Below are 19156 nucleotides of genomic sequence, written 5' to 3'. Positions count from 1 at the left end.
ATAAGGCAAATGCTAACAGCCATAAAAGGGGAAATCGACAATAACACAATCATACTAGGGGACTTTAGCACCCCTCTTTCACCAATGAACAGATCATCCAAAATGAAAATAAATAAGGAAACACAAGCTTTAAATGATACATTAAACAAGACGGACTTAATAGATAGTTACAGGACATTCCATCCAAAAACAACAGAATACACTTTTTCTCAAGTGCTCATGGAACATTCTCCAGGATAGATCATATCTTGGGTCACAAATCAAGCCTTGGTAAATTTAAGAAAATTGAAATTGTATCAAGTATCTTTTCCGACAACAATGCTATCAGACGAGATAACAATTACAGGAAAAAATCTGTAAAAAAGTACAAACACATGGACGCTAAACAATACACTACTTAATAACCAAGACTTCACTGAAGAAATCAAAGAGGAAATAAAAAAATACCTAGAAAGAAATGACAATGAAAACATGAAGACCCAAGAGCTATGGGATGCAGCAAAAGCAGTTCTAAGAGGGAAGTTTAGAGCAATAAAATCCTACCTCAAGAAACAAGAAACATCTCAAATAAACAAACTAAACTTACACCTAAAGCAATTAGAGAAAGAAGGGAAAAAAAAACCCCAAAGTCAGCAGAGGAAAGAAATCATAAAGATCAGATCAGAAATAAATGAAGAAGAAATGACGGAAACAACAGCAAAGATCAAAAAAACTAAAAGCTGGTTCTCTGAGAAGATAAACAAAATTGATAAACCATTAGCCAGACTTATCAAGAAAAAAAGGGAGAAGACTCAAATCAATAGAATTACAAATGAAAAAGGAGAAGTAACAAATGACACTGTAGAAATACAAAGGATCATGAGAGATTACTGCAAGCAGCTATATGCCAATAAAATGGACAATCTGGAAGAAATGGACAAGTTCTTAGAAAAGCACAACCTTCCAAGACTGAACCAGGAAGAAATAGAAACTATCAATTAACAAACCAATCCCAAGCACTGAAATTGAGACTGTGATTAAAAATCTTCCAACAAACAAAAGCCCAGGACCAGATGGTTTCACAGGCAAATTCTATCAAACATTTAGAGAAGAGTTAACACCTATCCTTCTCAAACTCTTCCAAAATATAGCAGAGGGAGGAACTCTCCCAAACTTATTCTATTAGACCACCATCTCCCTGAAACCAATACTAGACACAGATGTCACAAAGAAAGAAAACTACAGGCCAATATCACTGATGAACGTAGATGCAAAAATCCAAAGCAAAATAATAGCAAACAGAATCCAACAGTGCATTAAAAGGATCATACAACAAGATCAAGTGGGGTTTATCCCAGGGATGCAAGGATTCTTCAATACATGCAAATCCATGTCATACACCTTATTAAAAAACTGAAGGATAAAAACCATATGGTCATCTCAATAGATGCAGAAATGCTTTTCACAATATTAAACACCCATTTATGATAAAAGCTCTGCAGAAAATACGCATAGAGGGAACTTTCCTCAATATAGTAAAGGCCATATATTACAAACCCACAGCCAACATCGTTCTCAATGGTGAAAAACTGAAACCATTTCCACCAAGATCAGGAGCAAGACAAGGTTGCCCACTCTCACCACTATTATTCAACACACTTTTTGAATTTATAGCTACAGAAACCAGAGGAGAAAAAGAAATAAAAGGAATCCGAATCGGAAAAGAAGAAGTTAAGCTCCCACTGTTTGCAGATGACATGATACTAGACACAGAGAAGCCTAAAGATGCTACCAGAAACCTACTAGAGTTAATCAATGAATCTGGTAAGGTTGCAGGATACAAAATTAATGTCCAGATATCTCTTTCATTCCTATACACTAAAGATGAAAAATCTGAAAGAGAAATTAAGGAAACATTCCCATTTACCACTGCAACAAAAAGAATAAAATACCTAGGAATAAACCTACCTAAGGAGACAAAAGACGTTTTACTCAACAAACTATAAGACACTGATGAAAGAAATCAAAGATGAAACAAACAGATAGAGAGATATACCATGTTCTTGGATTGGAAGAATCAGCATTGTGAAAATGACTATACTAACCAAAGCAATCTACAGATTCAATGAAATCCGTATTAAACCACCAATGGCATTTTTCAGAGAACTGGAACAAAAAATTTCACAATATGTATGGAAACACAAAAGACCCTGAACAGCCAAAGCAATCTTGAGAAGAAAAACAGAGCTGGAGGAATCAGGCTCCCTGACTTCAGACAATACTACAAAGCTACAGTAGGCAAGACAGTATGGTACTGGCACAAAAACAGAAATATAGATCAATGGAACAGGAGAGAAAGCCCAGAGATCAAACCATACACATAGGTCACCTTATTTTTGATAAAGGAGGCAAGAATATACAATGGAGAAATCACAGCCTCTTCAATAAGTGGTGCTAGGAAAACTGGACAGCTACAGATAAAAGAATGAAATTAGAATACTCCCTAACACCACACACAAAAATAAACTCAAAATGGATTAAAGACCTAAACGTAAGGCCAGACACTATAAAACTCTTAGAGGAAAACATAGGCAGAACACTCTATGACATCAATCACAGTAAGATCCTTTTTGACCCACCTCCTAGAGAAATGGAAATAAAAACAAAAATAAACAAATGAGACCCAATGAGACTTAAAAGCTTTTGCACAGCAAAGGAAAACATAAACAAGACGAAAAGACAACCCTCAGAATGGGAGAAAATATTTGCCAACGAAGCAACTGACACAGGATTAATCTCCAAACTTTACAAGCAGCCCATGCAGATCAATATCAAAAAAACAGACAACCCAATCCATAAATGGGCAGAAGACCTAAATAGACATTTCTCCAAAGAAGATATTCAGATTGCCAACAAACACATGAAAGAATGCTCAACATCAGTGATCATTAGAGAAATGCAAATCAAAATTACAATGAGGTATCAACACACACAGGTAAGAGTGGCCATCATCAAAAAAATCTACAAACAATAAATGCTGCAGAGGTGTGGAGAAAAGGGAACCCTCTTGCACCGTTGGTAGGAGTGTAAATTGATACAGCCAGTATCGAGAACAGTATGCAGGTTCCTTAAAAACCTAAAAATAGAACTACCATATGACACAGCAATCCCACTACTGGCAATATACCTGTAGAAAACCATAATTCAACAAGAGTCATGGGGCTTCCCTGGTGGTGCAGTGGTTGAGAGTCCACCTGCCGATGTGGGGGACGCTGGTTCGTGCCCTGGTCTGGGAAGATCCCCATGCCGTGCAACGGCTGGGCCGCTGAGCCTGCATGTCCGGAGCCTGTGCTCCACAACGGGAGAGGCCACAAGAGTGAGAGGCCCAAGAACTGCAAAAAAAAAAGAGTCATGTTCCACAATGTTCATTGCAGCTCTATTTGCAATAGCCAGGACATGGAAGCAATCTTAGTGTCCATCAACTGATGAATGGATAAAGAAGATGTTGCACATCTTCAATATAAAATGGAATATTACTCAGCCATAAAAAGAAATGAAATTGAGTTATCTGTCGTGAGGTGGATGGACCTAGAGTCTGTCATACAGAGTGAAGTAAGACAGAAAGAGAAAAACAAATACTTTATGCTAACACATATATATGGAATCTACAAAAAAAAAAAAGAAAAAAATGCTTGGGAAGAACCTAGGGGCACGACAGGAATAAAGACTCAGACATAGAGAATGGACTTGAGGACATGGAGAGCAGAAGGGTAAGCTGGTACGAAGTGAGAGAGTGGCATGGACTTATATATACTACTAAATGTAAAATAGATAGCTAGTAGGAAACAGCTGCATAGCACAGGGAGATCAGCTCAGTGCTTTGTGAACACTTAGAGGGGTGGGATAGGGAGGGTGGGAGGGAGACACAAGAGGGAGGAGATATGGGGATATACGTATACGTAGAGCTTGTTCACTTTGTTATAAAGCAGAAACTAACAGATCATTGTAAAGCAATAATAATCCAATAAAGATGATAAAAATAAATAAATAAATAATTATTCCCCCCCCAAATTAAATCTTTTGAAAAAATAAAGAAAGAAAGAAGAGCACTCAATAGCATGGTAACTCTTAACCTAAGTACTTTCAGTACTATAGTGGATGTAAATGAATTAGTATCTCCTACAAAAGTGTAGTGTTTTATATTATCTGCAACTAATTTTGTTTCAAAATCTACAGGTAAAATAAAAGAATTAATTAGAAAGGAGAAAATGTTCCATGTATTTAAAAACAATAAAACAATAAGCATCTAATATCATGCTTATAATACGCATATAATAAGCATCTTAGATAAAGTAGTCTTTAAGTTCAGAACAATTTGTCATTATTGTAATTAGTATTATTATCCCAATTTCTTAAAAATATTTCAATACTTTTTCTATTTGAAAAAATATTTTAATATTCTTTGCTTCGCTCTTTTGTGGTCTAATACATGGTACGTATTTAGGTGCTAACATAACCTAAAAATATATGTTGTTTTTTTACAGCCAAACAAAACTGAATCAAGAAGAAATAGATAACTTGAACATACTGATCACTAAAAGCAAGATAGAATCTATAATTTTAAAATACTCCCTACCAACAAAAGTCCAGGATCAGATGGTTTCACAGGCAAATTCTACCAAATATACAAAGCAGAATGTACACTGATTCTTCTCAAACTCTTTGAAAAGATTGAAGAGTAAGGAATACTTCCAAAGACATTCTATGAAGCCACCATCACCCTGATATCAAAAACAGATAGGGGGGACTTCCCTGGTGGCACAGTGGTTAAGATTTCGCCTTCCATTGCAGGGGGGGCGGGTTCAATCCCTGATGGTAGAGCTAAGATCCCTAAGATCCCACATGCCTCACAAACAAGAAACCAAAACATAAAACAGGAGCAATATTGGAACAAATTCAATAAAGACTTAAAAAAAAACAGAGAAAGACACTACCAAAAAAGACAATTGCAGGCCAATATCTTTGATGAATATAGATGCAAAAATTCTCAACTGAGTATTAGAAAACCGAATCCGACAACACGTAAGAGGATCATACACTATGACCAAATTTGATTCACCCCAGTGTCACAAAGTTGTTTCAACATATGCAAATCAATCAACCTGATACACCCCATCAACAAAGGAAAAACACAAAACAAATGATCATCTTAAAAGATGCCGAAAAAGCATCTGAAAAACTTCAACATCCATTCATGATAAAAACACTTTCCAAGAGGGTATAGAGGAAACATATCGCAACATAATAAAAGCTATTTATGACAAACACACAGCCAATACAATACTCAATGTTCATAAGCTGAAAGCCTTCCCGCTAAAATCTGGAACAAGACAAGGACGCCCACTCTCACCTCTTCTCTTCAATATAGTACTGGAAGTCCTAGCCACAACAATCAGACAAGAAAAAGAAATAAAATCTAACCAAATTGGAAGGGAAGAGGTAAAGTTGTCATTATATGCAGATGACATGATAATATCTAGAAAGGAAACCCTAAAAATTCTACACAAAAATGACTAGAACTGATAAACAAATTCAGCAAAGTAGCAGGATACAAGATTAACATACATAAATTGGTTGCATTTCTTGGGTTTTCTTTTTCTTTTTTTAAAATTTATTTTGGCTGCATTGGGTCTTCATTGCTGTGCACAGGCTTTCTCTAGTTGTGGCCACTGGGGGCTAGTCTTCATTGTGGTGTGCAGGCTTCTCATTGCAGTGGCTTCTCTTGTTGCAGTGCACGGGCTCTAGGCACCCGGGCTTAAGTAGTTGTGGCACACGGGCTCAGTAGTTGTCACTCATGGGCTGTAGTGTGCAGGATAAGTACTTGTGGCACACAGGTCTAGTTGCTCCACGGCATGTGAGATCTTCCTGCACCAGCGCTCAAACCCATGTTCCCTGTATTGGCAGGCGGATTCTCAACATGGAGCCACCAGGGAAGTCCCTGGTTGCATTTCTTTACAATAACAATGAAATATCAGAAAGGAACTGTAAACAAGCAATCCTTTTAAAAATGGCATCAAAAAAATAAAATACTTAGGAATAAACCTCACCAAGGAGGTGAAAGACTTATATGTTGAGAACTACAAAACATTAGTAAAGAAAATCGAAGATGATTCAGAGAAATGGAAAGACATCCCACGCTCTTGGATGGGAAGAATTAATACTGTTAAAATGGCTATACTACCCAAAGCAATCTACAGATTTAATGTGATCCCTATCAAATTACCCATGACATTTCCCCCAGAACTAGAACAAATAATCCTAAAATGTATCTGGAACCATAAAAAGAACTGTCAACACAATCCTGAGGAAAAAGAACAAAGCAGGAGGCATAACCCTCCTAAACTTCAGATAATACTAAAAGTTACAGTAATCAAAACCGCATGGTATTGGCACAGAAAGAGATACATGGATCAATGGAATGGAATAGAGAGCCCAGAAATAAACCCACACACCTATGGTCAATTAACCTTTGACAAAGGAGGCAAGAATATACAATGGGGAAAAGATCGTCTCTTCTGCAAGTGGTGTTTTGAAAGCTGGACAGCCGTATTCAAATCAGTGAAGTCAGAACACACCCTCACACTATACACAAAAATAAACTCAAAACGGCTTACATGCTTAAATATAAGATAGGACACCTTAAACTACTAGAAGAGAACATAAACAAAACATTCTCTGACATAAATCATACCACAGTTTGCCTAGGTAGTTCTCCCTAGGCAGTACAAATACAGTAAGTCACCTACATAGGAACCTTCAAGTTGCAAACTTTCAAAGATGCAGGGAGAGGAGGGGGAAGATGGCGGAAGTGTAAGATGTGGAGATCACGTTCCTCCCCACAGATACACCAGAAATACATCTACACGTGGAACAACTCCTACAGAACACCTACTGAACGCTGGCAGAAGACCTCAGACCTCCCAAAAGGCAAGAAACTCCCCCACGTACCTGGGTAGGGCAAAAGAAAAAAGAATAAACAGAGACAAAAGGATAGGGATGGGACCTGCACCAGTGGGAGGGAGCTGTGAAGGAGGAAAGGTTTCCACACACGAGGAAGCCCCTTCGCGGGCGGAGACTGCGGGTAGTGGAGTTGTGAGGGGGCTTCGGAGCCACGGAGGAGAGCGCAACCACAGGGGTGTGGAGGGCAAAGCGGAGAGATTCCCTCACAGAGGATCGGTGTTGACCAGCACTCACCAGCCCGAGAGGTTTGTCTGCTCACCCGCCGGGGCGTGCGTGGCTGGGAGCTGAGGCTCGGGCTTCAGTCGGAGCGCAGGGAGAGGACTGCGGTTGGCGGCGTGAACAGAGCCTGAAGGGGGTTAGTGCACCACGGCTAGCCGGAAGGGAGTCCGGGGAAAGGTCTGGACCTGTCGAAGAGGCAAGAGACTTTTTCTTGCCTCTTTGTTTCCTGGTGCGTGAGGAGAGGGGATTAAAAGCGCTGCTTAAAGGAGCTCCAGAGATGGGCGCAAGCCGCGGCTGAAAGCGCGGACCCCAGGGACGGGCATAAGACACTAAGGCTGCAGCTGCTGCCACCAAGAAACCTGTGTGCGAGCACAGGTCACTATCCACACACCCCTCTGGGAGCCTGTGCAGCCCGCCACTGCCAGGGTCCCGTGATACAGGGACAACGTCCCCGGGAGAACGCACAGCGCACCTCAGGCTGGTGCAATGTCACGCCGGCCTCTGCCACCACAGGCTCACCCCACATCCGGGCCCTTCCCTCCACCCAGCCTGAGTGAGCCAGGGCCCCCGAATCAGCTGCTCCTTTAACCCCGTCCTGTCTGAGGAAAGAACAGATGCCGTCAGGCGACCTACACGCAGAGGCGGGGCCAAATCCAGAGCTGAACCCCTGGAGCTGTGCGAACAAAGAAGAGAAAGGGAAATCTCTCCCAGCAGCCTCAGGAGTAGCGGATTAAATCTCCACAATCAACTTGATGTACCCTGCATCTGTGGAATACATGAATAGACAATGAATCATCCCAAATTGAGGAGCTGTTTGGATGAAAGGTTCTTGGTGCTGGAGCCAGGAGTCAGTGCTGTGCCTCTGAGGTGGGAGAGCCAACTTCAGGACACTGGTCCACAGGAGACCTCCCAGCTCCACATAATATCAAATGGCGAAAATCTCCCAGAGATCTCCATCTCAACACCAGCACCCAGCTTCACTCAACGACCAGCAAGCTACAGTGATGGACACCCTATGCCAAACAACTAGCAAGACAGGAACACAACCCCACCCATTAGCAGAGAGGCTGCCTAAAATCATAGTAAGTCCACAGACACCCCAAAACACACCACCAGACGTGGACCTGCCCACCAGAAACACAAGATCCAGCCTCATCCACCAGAACACAGGCACTAATCCACTCCACCAGGAAGCCTACACAACCCACTGAACCAACTTTAGCCACTGGGGACAGACACCAAAAACAACGGGAACTATGAACCTGCAGCCTTCAAAAAGAAGACCACAAACACAGGAAGATAAGCAAAATGAGAAGACACAAAAACACACAGCAGTTGAAGGAGCAAGATAAAAACCCACCAGACCTAACAAATGAAGAGGAAATAGGCAGTCTACCTGAAAAAGAATTCAGAATAATGATAGTAAACATGATCCCAAATCTTGGAAATGGAATAGAGAATATGCAAGAAACATTTAACAAGGACCTAGAAGTACTAAAGATGAAACAAGCAACGATGAACAACACAATAAATGAAACTAAAAATACTCTAGAAGGGATCAATAGCAGAATAACTGAGGCAGAAGAACGGATAAGTGACCTGGAGGATAAAATAGTGGAAATAACTACTGCAGAGCAGAATAAAGAAAAAAGAATGAAAAGAACTGAGGACAGTCTCAGAGACCTCTGGGACAACATTAAACGCACCAACATTCGAATTATAGGGGTTCCAGAAGAAGAAGAGAAAAAGGGACTGAGAAAATATTTGAAGAGATTATAGTTGAAAACTTCCCTAATATGGGAAAGGAAATAGTTAATCAAGTCCAGGAAGCACAGAGAGTCCCATACAAGATAAATCCAAAGAGAAATACGCCAAGACACATATTAATCAAACTGTCAAAAATTAAATACAAAGAAAACATATTAAAAGAAGCAAGGGAAAAACAACAAATAACACACAAGGGAATCCCCATAAAGTTAACAGCTGATCTTTCAGCAGAAACTCTGCAAGCCATAAGGGACTGGCAGGACATATGTAAAGTGATGAAGGAGAAAAACCTGTAACCAAGATTACTCTACCCAGCAAGGATCTCATTCAGATTTGATGGAGAAATTAAAACCTTTACAGACAAGCAAAAGCTGAGAGAGTTCAGCACCACCAAACCAGCTTTACAACAAATGCTAAAGGAACTTCTCTAAGCAAGAAACGCAAGAGAAGGAAAAGAACTACAATAATGAACCCAAACCAATTAAGAAAATGGGAAGAGGAACATACATATCGATAATTACCTTCAATGTAAATGGACTAAATGCTCCCACCAAAAGACACAGATTGGCTGAATGGACACAAAAACAAGACCCATATATATGCTGTCTACAAGGGACCCACTTCAGACCTAGAGAAACATACAGACTGAAAGTAAGGGGATGGAAAAAGATATTCCATACAAATGGAAACCAAAAGAAAGCTGGAGTAGCAATTCTCATATCAGAGAAAATAGACTTTAAAATAAAGACTATTAGAAGAGACAAAGAAGGACACTACATAATGATCAACGGATAGATCCAAGAAGAAGATATAACAATTGTAAATATTTACACACCCAACATAGGAGCCCCTCAATATGTAAGGCAAATACTAACAGCCATAAAAGGGGAAATCGACAGTAACACATTCATAGGAGGGGACTTTAACACCCCACTTTCACCAATGGACAGATCATCCAAAATGAAAATAAATAAGAAACACAAGCTTTAAATGATACATTAAACAAGATGGACTTATTGATATTTTTAGGCCATTCAATACAAAAACAACAGAATACACATTTTTCTCAAGTGCTCATGGAACATTCTCCAGGATAGATCATATCTTGGGTCACAAATCAAGCCTTGCTAAATTTAAGAAAATTGAAATCATATGAAGTATCTTTTCTGACCACAACGCTATGAGACTAGATCAAGGAAAAGATCTGTAAAAAAATACAAACACATGGAGGCTAAACAATACACTATTAATAACAAAATGATCACTGAAGAAATCAAAGAGGAAATAAAAAAATACCTAGAAACAAATGACAATGGAGAAATGACAACTCAAAACCTATGGGATGCAGCAAAAGCAGTTCTAAGAGGGAAGTTTATAGCAATACAATCCCACCTTAAGAAACAGGAAGCATCTCAAATAAACAACCTAACCTTGCACCTAAAGAAATCAGAGAAAGAGGAACAAAAAAACCCCAAAGTTAGCAGAAGGAAACAAATCATAAAGATCAGATCAGAAATAAATGAAAAAGAAATGAAGGAAACAATAGCAAAGACCAATAAAACTAAAAGCTTGTTCTTTGAGAAGATAAAGAAAATTGATAAACCAATAGCCAGACTCATCAAGAAAAAAAGGGAGAAGACTCAAATCAATAGAATTACAAATGAAAAAGGAGAAGTAACAACTGACACTGCAGAAATACAAAAGATCATGACAGATTACAACAAGCAACTCCATGCCAACAAAATGGACAACCTGGAAGAAATGGACAAATTCTTAGAAATGCACAACCTTCTGAGACTGAACCAGGAAGAAATAGAAAATATGAACAGACCAATCACAAGCACTGAAATTGAAACTGTGATTAAAAATCTTCCAACAGGGCTTCCCTGGTGGCGCAGTGGTTGAGAGTCCGCCTGCCGATGCAGGGGATACAGGTTCGTGCCCCGGTCTGGGAAGATCCCACATGCCGCGGAGAGGCTGGGCCCGTGAGCCACGGCCGCTGGGCCTGTGCGTCCGGAGCCTGTGCTCCGCAATGGGGGAGGCCACAACAGTGAGAGGCCCGCGTACAGCAAAAAAAAAAAAAAAAAAAAAATCTTCCAACAAACAAAAGTCCAGGACCTGATGGCTTCACAGGCGAATTCTATCAAACACTGAGAGAAGAGCTAACACCTATCCTTCTCAAATTCTTCCAAAGTATAGCAGAGGGAGGAACACTCCCAAACTCATTCTACGAGGCCACCATCACCTTGATACCAAAACCAGACAAGGATGTCACAAAGAAAGAAAACTAGAGGCCAACATCACTGATGAACATAGATGCAAAACTCCTCAACAAAATACTAGCAAACAGAATCCAACAGCACATTAAAAGGATCATACACCATGATCAAGTGGGGTTTATTCCAGGAATGCAAGGATTCCTCAATATATGCTAATCAATCAACGTGATACACCATATTAACAAATTGAAGGAGAAAAACCATATGATCACCTCAATAGATGCAGAGAAAGCTTTCGACAAAATTCAACACCCATTGATGATAAAAACCCTGCAGAAAGTAGGCATAGAGGGAACCTTCCTCAACATAATAAAGGCCATATATGACAAACCCACAGCCAGTATCGTCCTCAATGGTGAAAAACTGAAACCATTTCCACTTGGACCTAAAGGAACAAGACAAGGTTGCCCACTCTCACCACTCTTACTCAACATAGTTTTAGAAGTTTTAGCCACAGCAATCAGAGAAGAAAAGGAAGTAAAAGGAATCCAAATCGGAAAAGAAGTAAAGATGTCAGTGTTTGCAGGTGACATGATATTATACATAGAGAATCCTAAAGATGCTACCAGAAAAGTACTAGAGCTAATCAATGAATTTGGTAAAGTAGAAGGATACAAAATTAATGCACAGAAACCTCTGGCATTCCTACACAGTAATGATGAAATATCTGAAAGTGAAATCAGGAAAACAATCCCATTTACCATTGCAACAAAAAGAATAAAATATCTAGGAATAAACCTACCTAAGGAGACAAAAGACCCCTATGCAGAAAATTATAGGACACTGATGAAAGAAATTAAAGATGATACAAACAGATGGAGAGATATACCATGTTCTTGAATTGGAAGAATCAACATTTTGAAAATGACTCTACTACCCAAAGCAATCTACACATTCAATGCAATCCCTATCAAACTACCACTGGCATTTTTCACAGAACTAGAACAAAAAATTTCACAATTTGTATGGAAACACAAAAGACCCCGAATAGCCAAAGCAATCTTGAGAACGAAAAACGGAGCTGGAGGAATCAGGCTCCCTTACTTCAGACTGTACTACAAAGCTACAGTAATCAAGACAGTATGGTACTGGCACAAAAACAGAAATATAGATCAATGGAACAGGATAGAAAGCCCAGAAATAAACCCACGCACATATGGTCACCTTATCTTTGATAAAGGAGGCAGGAATGTACAGTGGAGAAAGGATAGCCTCTTTAATAAGTGGTGTTTGTAAAACTGGACAGGGACATGTAAAAGTATGAGATTAGATCACTCCCTAACGCCATACACAAAAATAAGCTCAAAATGGATTAAAGACCTAAATGTAAAGCCAGAAACTATCAAACTCTTAGACGAAAACATACACAGAACACTATGACATAAATCACAGCAAGACCCTTTTGACCCACCTCCTAGAGAAATGGAAATAAAAACAAAAATAAACAAATGGGACCTAATGAAACTTAAAAGCTTTTGCACAGCAAAGGAGACCATAAACAAGACCAAAAGAGAACCCTCAGAGTGGGAGAAAATATTTTCAAATGAAGCAACTGACAAAGGATTAATCTCCAAAATTTATAAGCAGCTCACGCAGCTCAATAATAAAAAAACAAACAACCCAATCCAAAAATGGACAGAAGACCTAAATAGACATTTCTCCAAAGAAGATATACAGACTGCCAACAAACACATGAAAGAATGCTCAACATCATTAATCATTAGAGAAATGCAAATCAAAACTACAATGAGATATCATCTCACACAAGTCAGAATGGCCATCATCAAAAAATCTAGAAACAATAAATGCTGGAAAGAGTGTGGAGAAAAGGGAACACACTTGCACTGCTGGTGGGAATGTGAATTGGTACAGCCACTATGGAGAACAGTATGGAGGTTCCTTAAAAAGCTACAAATAGAACTACCATATGACCCAGCAATCCCACTACTGGGCATATACCCTGAGAAAATTCATAATTCAAAAGGAGTCATGTACCAAAATGTTCATTGCAGCTCTATTTACAATAGCCCAGAGATGGAAACAACCTAAGTGTCCATCATCGAATGAATGGATAAAGAAGATGTGGCACATATATACAATGGAATATTACTCAAGCCATAAAAAGAAATGAAATTGAGCTATTTGTAATGAGGTGGATAGACCTAGAGTCTGTCATACAGAGTGAAGTAAGTCGCAAAGAGAAAGACAAATACCATATGCTAACACATATATATGGAATTTAAGAAAAAAAAATCATGAAGAACCTAGGGGTAACACAGGAATAAAGACACAGACCTACTAGAGAATGGACTTGGGGATATGGGGAGCGGGAAGGGTAAGCTGTGACAAAGCGAGAGAGAGGCATGGACATATATACACTACCAAACGTAAGGTAGATAGCTTTGTGAGGCATCCACATAGCACAGGGAGGTCAGCTCGGTGCTTTGTGACCGCCTGGAGAGGTGGGATAGGGAGGGTGGGATGGAGGGAGACGAAAGAGGGAAGAGATATGGGAACATATGTATATGTATAACTGATTCACTTTGTTATAAAGCAGAAACTAACACACCATTGTAAAGCAATTATACTCCAATAAAGATGTTAAAAAAAAACAAAGATGCAAACGTCCATTTGCATGTCCAATCATGTAAGTTAGTTCACGTGTCTGGCATACATTGTCATGTGTGTGCATCCTCTATAAGTGGCTGTGCTTTTGTGTAGTTTACAGTACTGTATCGAGTACAGCAGTACAGTACCTTTATTTCAAGCCCAAGATGTCTGGAAGCAAGCGTAAAAGCAGCGGTGATGTAGCTGGTACTCTTAAGAAGGGCCAAGCGATAATGATGGAAACAAAAGTGAAAGTAATCGAGAGAGTGAAGCGAGGTAAAAGGATGTTAGACATCCCTCATTCTTAAAACATGAATCATTCAATCATTGGCATGAATCTAAAGAAAAAGGACAAGATCATGGCACATGTGAAGTCTGCTGTGCTGATGATGTTGACAAAATATCAAAGAAGCACCAAAAAGTGATGGAGGAGATGGAGAAACTTCTCAGTGTGCAGATGCAGGATCAACATCAGCGCTGAGTCCTGCTCAGCTAAATGCTGATTCAAGAGAAAGATAAAAGCCTTTATGAAGACTTGAAGAAGAAACACGGCAAAGAATCAGAGGGCACATCTTTTAATGCCAGCCATGGCTGGTTTCATTGGTTCAAGGCTAGAGCCAACCTTCACAATGTAAAAGTAAGTGGAGAGGCAGCAAGTGCAGATAGGGTAGCCGTCCGGGAACTTCCGGAAACACTTTACGAAATTATTGATGATGGTGTGTATTTACCCAACAAGGTTCTTAATGTGGATGAGACACAACTGTACTGGAAGAGGATGCCAGACCGAAGTTACATCAGTAAGGAGGAAAAGTTGATGCCCGGCTGTAAAGCAGCAAAGGATAGGCTAACTGTTGTTTGGTGGCCATGCTTCTGGTGAATTGAAGCTGAAGCCTCTCTTAGTTTATCATTCAGAGAACCCAAGAACCCTTAAAAGCATAGCCAAGGGCTCTCTTCCTGTTGTGTGGAAGCATAACCCCAGATCCTGGAATACACAGGCCACGTTCCAGGACTGGTTTTGCCACCATTTTATCCCAGATGTAGAGAAATATTGCTTGGAGAAGGACGTTCCAGCAAAACATTCTTTTGCTGCTCGACAATGCTCTGGGCCACACCCCATCCATGGATGACTTTCATACCAACGTCAAAGCAGTGCATCTGTCACCGAATACTACGTTGCTCATCCAACCTATGGTCCAGGGAGTTAGAGCGACTTTCAAGAAATATTATTTAGGTCACACTTTTTGTCAGGCAGTAAAGGTAAGTGACACATCAGGAAGAACCTAGGGACAACTTTGGAAGGACTATAACATCTACAAGACCATAAAAGACATTGACTTTGCATGGTGTGAGGGTATGGTGGTCACCATGAATGGGGTTTGGAAGAACCTTTGCCCACAGTTTGTTCATGATTTTTGTGGATTGGAGAAGGTAGATCAGAAGTCTGAAGAGGTCTTCAGCAACGTAGTGACCCTCAGTGAGAAGCTGGAGCTAGATCTGCAAGAGGACGATTTCATTGAACTGCTTGCTCTGCAACATGAGGAGCTTACTGATGGAATTGGAGGCCCAGAGAAAGGATGAAGAGGGATAGGAGGAAGAAGAAGTAACTGAAGAACTGAAGAGATTCACGACACAGAAAATGGCAAGGGAATCTTCTTTATTTGAGGAAGCACTGTTAGTATTTGAGGCACAGGACCCGAACCTAGAATGGTACCCAAACGTGGCAGCAGCCATTCAGAATGCAATCCAGTGCTACCTTGTCATCTATGATGAGAAAAAAAGAGCTACTACCCAGACATCAATGGATCATTTTTTCAAGAGGGTAGATAGAATTAAATCCAGCAAGGAACCAGAACTGGTGTCATCAACGTCAGGTATGAGTGAAATGACAGCTTGCCTTCTGTCTCCTACTGCTGATAGTCCTTCACCTCTACCTTCTCCCACCTCCTCTCCCTCCTCCAATCAGGAACTCTTCTCGCCTGTTCCCTCGATGCCAGCCCGAGTATCCCAGCTGTTGTACTGTATTACCGTACTTTTCGAGTTACTGTACTGTAAGATTAAAAATGTTTTCTTTCTTTTTGTGTGTGTTTTTTATGTATTGTTTGTGTGGAAAGTATTATAAACCTATTACGGTACAATACCATATAGCTGACTGTGTAAGTTGGGTACCTAGGCTAACTTTGTTGGACTTACAAACGCACTCTTGGAACAGAACTTGTGCATATGTAGGGGACTTACTGTAAAAGCAAAACAGAAACAGGAACTAACCAAACTTATAAGCTGTTGCACAGCAAAGGAAACCATAATCAAAATGAAAATACAACGTATGGACTGGGAGAAAATATGAGCAAATCATGAAACTGACAAGGGCTTAATTTCCACACTATACAAACAACTCATACAACTCAATAACAAAATAACAAATAACTCAATGGAAAAATGGGTAGAAGACCTAAATAAACATTTCTCCAAAGAAGACATACAGATAGCCAATAGGCACATGAAAAGATGCTCATCATCACTAATTATTAGAGAAATGCAAATCCAATTTAAAATGAGGTATCACTTCACACTGATCAGAATGGCCATCATTTAAAAAATCTACAATTAAAAAATGCAGGAGGGGGTATGGAGAAAAGGGAACCATTCCACCTTTTGGTGGCCATGTAAGTTGGTACAGCCACTATGGAAAACAGTATGGAGTTTCCTCAAAAAAACTATAAAGAGAGTTGCCATATGATCTAGCAATCCCACTTGTGGACATATATCTAGACAAAACTATAATTCAAAAAGATACATAAAACCCTATGTTCATAGCAGCACTATTTATACTAGCCAAGACATGGAAACAACCTAAACGTTCATTGAAAAATGAATGTATAAAAAAGGTGTGGTATACGTATATAATAGATATTACTCAGACATAAAAAAGAATGAAATAATGCCATTTGCAGCACCATGGATGGACCTAGAGATAATGATACTAAGTGAAGTAAGTCAGAAAGAGAAAGACAAATACCACATAATATCACTTACATGTGGAATCGAAAACAGGACACAAATGAACATGTCAGTGAAACAGAAACAAACACACAGATATAGAAAACAGAGTTGTGGTTGCCAAGGAGAGAGAGAAGGAAAGATTTGGAGTTTTGGAATAGCAGAAGCAAACTATTCTACATAGGATGGACAAACCACAAAGACCTACTGTATAGCAGAGGAAACTATATTCAATATCCTGTGATAAACCATAATGGAAAAGAATATATATATATGTAAAACTGAATCACTTTGCTGCACAGCAGAAATTAATACAACAATGTATAAAGGCTGCAGAGGGTGTGGAGAAAAGGGAACCCCCCTGCACTGTTGGTGGGAATGTAAACTGATACAGCCACTATGGAGAACAGTATGGAGGTTCCTTAAAAGCTAAAAATAGAATTACCATATGGCCCTGCAATCTGACTACTGGGCATATACCTTGAGAAAGCCATAATTCAAAAAGATACATGTACCACAATGTTCACTGTAGCACTATTTACAATAGCCAGGACATAGAAGCAACCTAAATGTCCATCGACAGATGAATATATAAAGAAGATGTGGCCCATATATACAATGGAGTATTACTCAGCCATAAAAAGGAACAAAATTGAGTTATTTGTAGTGAGGTGGTTGGACCTAGAGTCTGTCATACAGAGTGAAGTAAGTCAGAAAGAGAAAAACAAATACCATACGTGAACACATATATATGGAATCTAGAAAAATGGTACTGACAAACCTAGTGACAGGGCAGGAATAAAGACAAGATGTAGAGAACGGACTTAAGGACACAGAGCGGAAGGGGAGACAGGGATGTAGTGAGAGAGCAGCACTGACATATATACACTACCAAAGGTAAAAGAGCTAGTGATAAGCTGCGGCATAGCACAGGGAGATCAGCTCGGTGCTTTATGTCCCCCAGAGGGGTGGGATAGGGAGTGTGGGAGGGAGGCTCAAGAGGGAGGATATGGGGTTACATGTATACATATAGGTGATTCACTTTGTTGTAAAGCAGAAACTAATACAGTGTTATAAAGCAATTATACTCCAATAAACATGTATTTAAAAAACCCACAACATTGTAAATCAACTACACTAGAAAATATTTCTTAAGTGAAAAAGATTTTTTGAATGTAAGTTTTATTGTGTGTGTGTACCACAGGTTCAATATATATGAATTATGTCAAATTGATTACAATGTTTTTCAAAATAAAGAGTTTTTGATATTCTACATCAGCTTCATAATATAAATGCAGAAAAACTATATTATTTTTTTCTAAAGTTCAGAAATAGCCATTTTGTTCATTCGGTATACTATAAACCACTAACTGTAAAAAGAGATTCGTGACCTCTTTCTTCCAAAGAAACATGTCTGTATTCACACAAGTTTAATAGAATGTTCCGCCATGAACTGACTTCCCACCTTAGACACACCAGATTTGCATCCTGAAATCTCCTTCTTGCAAAAATGTCCAATGAGCATCCTAGCATTACAGAAAAGAAATGCTTTTTTCCAGATCTCAAATTCCATACAACTTTATCAAGACATCATGTATGGTTTTTTTCCACACACACAGACTGTATTTTATTTTTACAAGAGAAATATCAAATGACACCAAACATTGTAAATGGATGACCACAACAAAAGCAACAATGACTGCAATTACCAAACACGAAACACACTCACACTATGTCATAATATTGACATTCAGTCCAGGAATCCTCCACTGTACGAGCTCCTTTACTTTGCAGTGAAAGACATCATGTATTTTTAAGTTATCAGCACTCACCTGAGATCTTCAAAAATCAACAAAAACATAATTTTGTGTTCTCCTTCATTTATTCTGGTTCTAAGTGGTCATTTCTAAACGAAAGTATTTAAGTATGTTAACGTCATCTTATAACATCATATTTCAAATGACTAAGGTCTCTCCAAAGATGAAATATGAGGAACTCATAATTAGGCTCTCCAAAGATTTACTCTCTGAATCTGTATTACCCTTCTGCTGAACTCCACACTGTTCATTATTCTCTGAGAATATTCTATTTCTTGTATGGCCATCACATGCTCTTTCATTTCATGAAGTTTTTTCCTACAGTTTTATGCCTAGTTTATTTCTGAGAATATGCATTATTTCAGATTGATATTTATAGACACAAAGACTTCTCTATAATTCCCTGAGAGTTTCAAGAACTCCTTCTTCTTTTTTTTAATACCTGGATTCTGAAGCTCTCCACAAAGCATG

General features: G+C 39.3%; 1 protein-coding gene across 1 annotated transcript in view; it reads right to left on the bottom strand.

The window, feature by feature from the left end:
* The window catches only part of LOC307050999 (dmX-like protein 2), a gene marked incomplete at its 3' end in the record, with an annotated part of 82821 nt that extends 76835 nt beyond the window's left edge, over window positions 1-5986 (bottom strand). Inside the window, 1 exon segment of the mRNA XM_079701313.1 lies at window positions 5605-5986.
* Window positions 5987-19156: the final 13170 nt, after the last annotated feature.

This window comes from Hyperoodon ampullatus (genome assembly GCF_949752795.1).
Source record: "Hyperoodon ampullatus genome assembly, chromosome: 3".
Taxonomy (NCBI): Eukaryota; Metazoa; Chordata; class Mammalia; order Artiodactyla; family Ziphiidae; genus Hyperoodon; species Hyperoodon ampullatus.
The sequence above is the reverse complement of the archived record's forward strand: the minus strand, read 5'-3'. Positions and strand labels throughout refer to the sequence as shown.